The following is a 9,988-nucleotide window of genomic DNA, read 5'->3' as shown; positions in this document are numbered from 1 at the left end:
GAGAGGAAGTCCACTCAGGCACGTTCGGTTAACATTAAAGTGCGCTGCGGTAGGACACGGGTAGAAAACAAACTGGCAGTGAGGAGTACGGCATAACTCATAGTCTGATATCCAAAGAGAACTATAGTGTCAGGGCAGAGGGACCCGTGTAGCGCACAGTCAGATGCATTTCAACAGGAAAGTAGAACATGGAGCCATCAATGAAGCGTTCAGGTGGCGGGGGAAACAGGTGTCAATCTGCGGTCTCTGCAGGGCTTCGGAGGGATCAGAACCCAATCATCATTCGGGGGCGTGAAGGGTTGCAGTTGAAGATCCGGGTCCGGCCAATGACCCAGTGAGGGTAGGGGTACACCCATGGCGGTAGTGAAGGCCTCCAAATCCGAGGGGGAGCGGAGAGTGTGAAAGCGCCCATTGCGTTTAGCTGAGAGACTAAAGGGGTATCCCCAACGGTAGGATACATTGGCCTCCTGTAAGGCTTTGGTTAAGGGGCGTAGGGCTCTACGCTTGGCGAGGGTGCGTTTGGAAAGATCCGGGAATAGGGATATTGGGGCACCATCAAAATCCAGGGAACCCAGAGATTGAGCTTTGATAAGGATTTCGGATTTAAGTCCAAAAAAGTGTACTCTGCAGAGTACGTCTCGGGGGTTGTGAACTGTTGGGCCTGCAAAATCCTGGGGTGCGGTGGACCCGGTCAATCTCAACGTGCTCTGTCACTGGTCTACCCAGGATAGTATTGAAAATCCCCATGACAGAGGCCTGCAGATCGGAATCACCAGTGGCTTCAGGCAGGCCCCTTATCCTTATGTTATTGCGGCGACTGCGGTCCTCAAAATCATCCAAATGCGTATAAAGATCCGCAATATGGGAGTGCTGGGCCACCACCACAGAGCGGAGTTCTTCCACAGCCGTAGTGATAGGAGGGAGAGAGGTCTCAATAACATCCAGGCGGGAGTGAAAGGACTGCAGGCCCTCACGTATCTCTCTCATGGCCGATTCTAGTTTAGCAAACAGAGCCTCAATATCAGCTTTGGTAGGTAGTAACTGGAGACAGCTCTTGAGAGTAGAGTGGGGCATGTCAGCGTCTAGATCCTCCTCAATGTCAGACCCATGAGGGCCCCTGGGCGAGGGAGAGTGTGCAGACGGTAAGGACTCACGTGGAGAGGAGGAAGGAGCCCCACGCGACGTCTCAGCTCCATTGGCGGCCATGTTGGATTCGTCCGGCGGGTCGGCAGAGCGTTGGAAGAAGGACGGGATCCGCTGCAAGGCGGCCGTTTTGGGAGCCTTCTGCTGCGTGCCGGTTCTCCGGGGAGTATTGCAACCCATCAATGAAGAGTACAGGCGAGTGTGATCGGTTCTGGCTGTGTGTTATTCGGGTCGGCTGCGGGAGCTCTTAGCAGACACGTCTGCTCACCAACATCACCGACATCAAGCTTACATGGCTGGTAGAAAAAGGTTATTTTTTTAATAGATACAGTTGTATACTTTTTGCCATCAAGGTTTGTGTATAGTCTGTTATAATAAGAAGATATACAGTATTGACAGGTTTATTTCTTTTTTCCTCAAACAATAATCTAAACTTTCTCAATGTAAGCAATCATTTTTGTTATAATGGGAGAAATAACCTTATAATACTCATAGAAATAGTTTATTTAAATACAATAGATATATTTGCATAGGTGTTTCCATTAAAACTTGTTAATATTTAGTCATACTAACATATTTTACAAGGTTTACTGTATTTACAAGCGTATTTATGCTTAAAAAACACCTAATACTAAACGTCAACATAAGGAATTTAATTGATATAATTGCGGAATAAAGCAATTACATAAATGTGTATAAATGTTTTTTATTTTGACTAAATATCCACAAATCTTAATTGAATAGCCTATGCACTTTCAGCCTCACCTTAATGTAAGCAATTAATTTTTTTTTATTAGAAAATAAAACTTATGTTATTGATAGAAAGGGATTTAAAAGGTTTATTTTTATTCTAACAGCTACATTGCATATGTTATCCATTATAAATTGCATATAGTAAATCCTATTCATAAGGTATAGAAAATTCACAGTACCTACATAATAATTTATTTTGTTTTTTTTTTTAGCTCAAACACCACCTTCAACTGAGCCTCAATTGAGTAAGGATTTCATTTTTTATAATAGCAGAATAAAGCTAATATTAGTCGCAGAAAAGGTTATATTCTCTTCTAATACATGGAACTGCAATTTTTGGAATAGGAATTTTAAATATTCAGTTGTAATAAGAAGCAAAGATCTATTTTCTTTAATATAAGTAATTACATATGTTTACCCATCAAAAATGATGTATTTTTGGTCAAAAGGCTGTAAAACCTACATCCTTCCTTGCCAGCCGTTATTTTTCTCCTGCCCTTTACTCCAGGTTGTGGGAAGACCCTCCCTATCCTCATGTACACTGCAGGACTATTGGTTCTATAGTGCATGTGATGTTGTTAGAGTGGGTCCACTAGTTGGAGTGCATTAGAGAACAGAGCGTCTAGGCAGATGTCATGCAGCATGGAAGAACACTGCTAGTGTAAGGGATAAGGTAAGTATCATACTTTGTTCTTCTACCCCTAGATTTAACCCTAGGGAATTACCCCTTTCATTTTGGGGGGCCCACTTCAAGTGTAACTTTTTGCTGCCTAGAGAGTTTTTTAAGCTTACATGGCTGGTAGAAAAGGTTAATTTTTTATAGATACAGTTGCATACTTTTTGCCATCAAGGATTGTGTATAGTCTGTCATAATAAGATGATATACAGTATTGACAGGTTTATTTATTTTTTCCTCAAACAAAAATGTAAACTGTTTCTCAATGTAAGCAATCATTTTTGTTATAATGGCAGAAATAACCTTATAATACTCATAGAAATGGTTTATTTAAATACAATAGATATATTTGCATAGGTGTTTCCATTAAAACTTGTTAATATTTAGTCATGCTAACTTATTTTACAAGGTTTACGGTATTTACAATCTCATTTATTCGAAACAACACCTAAAACTAAACGTCAACATAAGGAATTTAATATATATAATTGCAGAATAAGGCAATTATATAAATGCGTATACATTTTTCATTTTGACTAAATATCCACAAATCTTAATGGAAAAGCCTATGCACATTCAGCCTCACCTCAATTTAAGCTATTTCATTTGTTTGATTGGAAAATAAAACATATGTTATTGATAGAAAAGGATTCAAAATTTTTTTTTTTTTTAACAGATAAATTGCATATGTTATCCATTAGAAATTGCATATATTAAATCATATTCATAAGCTATACAAAATTCACAGTACTTACATAATAGTTTATTTTGGTTCTTTTCAGCCCAAACACCACCTTCAACTGAGCCTCAATCGAGTAAGGATTCAATTTTTTATAATAGTAGAATAAAGCTAATATTAGTTGCAGAAAAGGTTATATTCTCTTCTAAAACATGGAATTGCAATTTTTTTAATAGTGATTTTCAATATTCAGTTGTAATAAGAACCACCATTAAAAAAAAGCATCCGGAGAGCGTGGAACATATGAAATAGACATGTGTACTGGCAGAATATGTGTTTCGTTTTGTTTTATTCGGATTTTCCGTTATTTCCTTTTTCGGGATTCGGGTCTGAAAGTCAATATGTTTCAGGATTCGGATTTGGACGAAATTCGTTAGCGGTAGTATGTAAAAATGTTTGTTTTTGGACAAATTGACATTATATATTTTTTTCTTTTTTTACATTGAGCAGAAGAAAAATAAAGTTTGAGGTTCCCCTCCCGATTCATACCAGACCCTTTAGGTCTGGTAGGAATGTTATGAGGGACCCACCCAAGTTAAAAATAAAAAAAGTGTGTGGGGTTCCCCCAAAAAATCATACCAGGGCCTTTAGGTCTGGTAGGAATTTTAATGGGAAACACCCCCCAAAAATGGGGACCTTAAAGCAACCTTAAACACTCAAAGAGCCATTTGGACCCATTTCCCACAGAATAGAAAACATTTGTGACACACACTTCTCCTCTCCCGCCGCCTGTTACTAGGGACTCGGCTGGGAGAGGAGGTGAGTCACAAGACCTTCACCCTTACCAAGAAGCCCATCGGCAGTGCAGGGCCCCCGGGACCCTGCACTGCCACATATTCCCAGGACCAGACCTCACTGGACCCACCCCCACAACCTCAGGCCCAGCAGCCCCAGGGGTAGTTCTGACCCTGGACAGGGAGCCACAGCAGAGGGATGAAAGAGCCACATGCGGCTCCGGAGCCACATTTTGCTGACCCCTGGTCTAGACCTTCTTTTACCTGGTGAACGCATGAGACCATCAATGTCATGATTGCCAAACCTTCAGATCTGTTGTCTTTTTTAATCAGTAACACTTTTTAACCACTTGAGTTCTTTCAGCTTTATATCCTCTATGGACAAGATTAATTTTGGGCCTTTTTTTAAGATGAATCTAGAATGTGGAGATTTGCAGCTTCTCATATATTTTACAGAAACTGCTCAATGCTTCCGTTCAAAGAAGCCTGATCCTTACAGAACTCAAAAGCTGGAGCTGAAATATGCACACACGCATAATATATTCCTTGTAACGTGACACCACCAGAGAACTCTATATATTCAAGGTTGTAGGCCCAATTGTATTATTCACCAGGATCAAACATTAAGCTACTTTGTTTTCTTCTTGGAAAGACAATGGAAATAATCATAACCTGTAGCACACTGTACATTTTATAAATTTTTTCTTTTCAGCAGCAACTCCTGAAACGAGTTCTGGCACGTCTGGTAATTATAAGCATTCCTGGTATTCTGTTACTAAAATGTTATCTTATTATTAGTGGCATTTGTCTACAGTTTTATAATGCTTTTATTTATTTTTAATTGTACATTTTAATTGAACATAATTGAACATTCAAATGGCATGTGTAATGCTTTTCTTCAAACAGGGCACTGTGGCACATGGGGAGATGGAACCTTTAAATTATTCAATGGTCAAGTACATTATGCTAAAACTACAAAAAAGATAGCTTTACTTTATCATTGCGATGAGGAGAACCCAGAATATATTATTCACTGTCAACGTGAGTCTGGATCACTTGCAAAGATTGATATAAAGATAGACAGCAGTGAAATCGTAATCGATAGCAGTGACGTCTATGTTAACAACAACAAGTAAGTAACATACAGTCATAGTTCAAACGGGTAGTGTGAAAAAGTGATGTTTTTTTTGTATCTACATCTTTCTTGCCACAAGGAGGCACCAAGGAAGGGATGACAGAGAAAAAGTTATTGCTTCTCCCTCACCAGCTTCATTTACCACCTCTACCAATCTGGCCACCTACCTTTTTGACAACTGCGGCAAAGGAGTGAGTGCAGAGACCAGATGAAGAATCGTTATGCTCCCTTGTATCTTTTTTCTCTTGGCAACTCTTGTGATCTTGAATTAATAATTAAGATTAGAAACACAAGGTATACAGGAGAAGAAGAATTATACCTCTGCTGTCTACACAAATAAGCAGGACCTGTTGGGAGAAGAAAGTAGAGTAACCTTGCACTTGTTGCAAAGATAACTGTATTTAACTCTTCTTAAGCAGACAAAGTGTGTGCAGTGCTCAAGAGTTGAAGGTAAACTGTAATCAGGACTAGATTTCCTAAGGTTAAGATCACCAGTTTTATACAGAATAGTTTTACTGGTCCTAAAATGGCATAGAACATAGCTGTCAAGCATGCAGCCCTTAGGCATCATCAATGTGGCCAACTGATGTTCTCCCTGTCTACACTTTCAGTAAGCAGAGAAACAAGACCTTTAGTGAGTTGCAGGGAGAAAGGTCCACAGCTGTATACTGGTTGTAGGCAGTATCTGTCTGTCCCCACTGCCACCCATCACCTATCACTATTCAATATGGAAGAATGCATGCAGTGATTGACAGGTTGTGGTCGAGCAGGAGCATCACTGTGGCCCTGGCATGCACAACGATACAAGCTACAGTTGACACGGGGTGACTGCATCCAAGAGCCATTTTGGCTGTCTCTTTGAAGTATGACCTTTAGGGAAAAAATAATCTGTTGATGGTGGTTGGGTGAGCATTGTTCTGTTAGTATGGTCAGTGAATTTGTGCTTAAGAAGGTGTAGCTCAGCTGTGAATTTGAGTTGATAAGGGCGCAGCTGGACTGTAAATTTGAATTTTAAAGAGGTGCTGTGTAGTGGATGTGAGCTAGAAAGGATTCTGACAAGTGAATTTGAGCTAAAGAATGTGCTACACAGTGAATTCGAGCTGAAGTGTTATTCAGTAAATTTGAGCTAAAGAAGGTGCTGGGAAATAGAATCTGAACTAAAAAAGGGTCATGTACATTGCATTTTAGTTAAAGAAGATTATGTTTGAGAAATTTGCTCTAAAGAGGGTTTAGCAGTGATGTTGAGCCAAAAAAGGTGCCACACAATTATTTTGTCTTAAACAGTAGGCTAAGCAGCCTCAGGAGATTAAATTGCCCAGAAGCTTACAAAGACTCTCTCTTGGGCTATCTATCATTATCAACTTTTTATTCCAACATGAATTCTACCAATAGAGCCTAATGTGTTCCAGGATAAATGGGAGCTGTGGTATTTTGCTCTCTAGTACCCAACAAAATGTTTAATATGCAATAGGTGCATAGCTCTACCAAAGGAACACAATTTTAGACAACATTATTGAATACACCAAGAAATTTATGATAAGTACACTTAAAAATTACACAAGAAAAAGATGCAACAACTAAAGAACAAATTACATAAACAGAAGCCAGTTTTCATCAAACTAGATAATGAAAGTATATCTATTGTAAAAGTCAGCTATATATTGCTAGTGATTGCTAGCTATTCCAAATCATTAATTGAAAAGAGAATTAATCATAGAATGTATTGTAAAAGCACTAAAGTTGTTTGTCTGGAGAAGGCAAAAGCATTTAAAAGCATTTAAAAATGTATTGAACAAGAAATACTGTTGCTAACAGAATTGACATGGTGCAAAGTCAATGTGAGCAAATGCAGAAAAGAATGGCTTTGTTTAAATATTTTTCTATGGCTGTTGGTGAATTTACAGATATAACAGACCAAACAAAACTGGGGCTCCATTTCAAATGTTGCTTTATGAATAAGACATACCTCCTGAGACCCAGTCTGTGTGGACAGTATGGCAAATTGCTGACTCAAGATTCACAAGTAGTTTCAATTCAACAAGAAAACTCAAAGTGAAATCCAATGTAGTTTATTCCAGGTTGGCAGGTTACTAATTAGGTTTTCTGGGAATTTATTGCAGGTGAAAAGGCATTTATGGATCAAAGCCTTCTGACTCTCTAAAGGCACCTCTTAACCCAACAATATTAAATGCAAAACGAACTAGAGAGCATTGGAAGAGGGGAAGTGTTTAGTTAGGGAATGACCCATCTAACACACAAAACAAAGGTGGGGGTTAGGGACAGGAACATACCAAGTACAAACTTAAGAAAATACAAAACTGGCTATATTTATACAATCACCGAGTATAAACTTACACATCCTTGAAGAGTTGTAGGAGTTGTGTTCCAGTCCTGGAAAAACCACAAGCAAGGCTGTTTTTCCAAATTTGCTAGACTTCATGGCTGGCTCCACCCAGTTGTAATAATAGGTCAGTGTCCCCAAATGACGCTCGGCCCAGTTGTTTTTCATTGGCCAGGACCTGCTAGAAGACTCTGGCAGGTCCTGGCCAATAGGAAACAGTTGGGAAGAGCTAGCTGTCACCGCTAGCTCCGCCCAATTGTTTTTATTTTGCCGGCATCTGTCAGATACTTCAATATGCGGAGGGAGTTCTTCACATGCGGTCAGGTCGCTGTGCATCTTTTTTTTTTCTTTAAAATAATTTTTATTTTTTTTAAATTGTAATATTTTTTTTTACATTTTTAAAATAATTGTTCAACTTCTTTTCTTCTTTCTTTCATTCATTTAACTGTTTTGCTATTCTGCTAGCTACCTTGGAGGTACAGACCATAATAGTCAAGACGAATGCCGCTCGGCTTTCACTTACTGCTGTTTGGTCCCTATGAGAATAGGGGCGAACTGCAGCAAGCGAGCTGCCAGGGCTTCGGCTCAGCCGATCCAGATGTTGGATCGGTTGAGTTGAAGTCCTCCTGCAGCCAATGTACGGCTGATTTTAGCTGGAATCAGCCATACAAGGCTGAAGTGAATAGCCAAACTTCCTCCGGCAGCTAAGTGAATAACCCCTACTAACAAAAGGCTGGTGGCAGCCCTGACTTTTATTGCCAGGCAAATGGCACATGTGAAAATCCCCATTACTGGCCATTATAAGCCACCTGACTACAGTTCAAAGGCCAGGAAGTGCATTAAGTAATTAGTTGTTGGATCTTCTAGATGTGGTTGTGAATGTTATATATAATAACAGTCTTCCATATGAGTTCAAGCATGAAAGAGTAAAAGTTTACCAGTTTAATAGATTAACCATGGTTCATGGTCCTCACTTGTCAGTTACACTCCAGCTTCATGGACTTTTTTATGTTTTCACAATATAGTGGTAAAACGGGTAAACATTGCAAATTTACTCCAGTTGGTAATAATGCATATATTGCGACATCATGATAGTACAGCATCATCCATGGCAGATACAGCTGGTCTATAGGAAGATGCTTGTGGATCTAACAGCATTTCTCATTGGTAACGCATTTCATCTAGAGAGCTTGTGGACTTTATCAGGGTGGAGCTAACAATAATCAGCCAATCAAACTCCTTTATAAGCTGGCTCCCCCTCTATATTTTTTTAAACAGACATAGTGACTAGAAGTCTATGATTTCTACAATATGTGGAAAATGTGTTGACACACAATTAGAACCTATGGTGCATAGGCTGACTTACGTTACTGTAGACATAGGTGATATATTGCACACAATTATATATTGCACACCATAGATTTTATTGTGCCAATTAAGAGTTGCTTGTTATTAGTGATGTTGAATCATTGTATACATTTATCCCACATGAGGTTGGAGTAACTGCTATAAGACCTTTTCTTTTCCAGGAAATATAGATACATATATAGATAGATACAGCCCAGTATTGCCTGTGTTATTACAATTTTAGGTTCCTGAAAACATTTGTGACCACTCCTAAACTTTTATGTTTAATTGAAATGGGGTATGGAATTATGCTCATGGAATACACAAAGACTAGTGTAAACATTGTTTACCAAGTTGGAACAGCAGTTGTCATTTAAAAATAACTGGTTATGATGTTTGTGCACATAGGGATGTTCAGATTCCAGTTTAGATACCAGTGCCGATACTTGGCATTTTCAAGAAAACTACCAGGGTTGCAGCAGTAGCAGCTGGCACTGGGCCCTGGGGCTCCACCACTGTCCTGAAATCATTTGTTTTTATTGTTTTAGAAAAACTGTCACATGACACTAAAGAAAAATGTGTTAGTAATTGGTACCTGGACAAGAATCGGTACTTGTACTGGAAAAAATGGTATTGTAAAATGATAGTTTCCTGCTAACTTTTGGGTTTTTCTCTAGTCTAGACTTGGAATTGGAAAAGTATCTGTACATGTACTTGTGCCAAGTACGGCACTTGGTATCTGAACATCTCTAAAAAATACAATTGATCAAATCTGCACACATTTTAATTGTAACATTAACCGTATTAATAACAATGACGTGATGGTATTTGTTTTGTTTTGCTACAGGATTAAAGTACCTTATACAAATGGGAATATTCATATTCGCAGTTGTGGTATTTTTACACAGATCCACAGCCATCGAAGCATAATGACAGTGACTTTAAATATGAAAGTTGGAGTAAATGTAAGTACTATTTGCTAACTTTAATTTTTACCTTTTATGACGCTTCACTTTTCTGCATGTTTTAAAAAATTCTATATAGACTATTTACCTAAAACAAATCTTACTAAATACTGCATAGCTCCCAGTTGTCCCTTTTTGTAGTCAAATGCATATGT

This window comes from Nanorana parkeri, unplaced genomic scaffold (genome assembly GCF_000935625.1).
Source record: "Nanorana parkeri isolate BGI_ZX_2015 unplaced genomic scaffold, ASM93562v1 scaffold2544, whole genome shotgun sequence".
In the NCBI taxonomy this organism is placed as follows: domain Eukaryota; kingdom Metazoa; phylum Chordata; class Amphibia; order Anura; family Dicroglossidae; genus Nanorana; species Nanorana parkeri.
The sequence above is the reverse complement of the archived record's forward strand: the minus strand, read 5'-3'. Positions refer to the sequence as shown.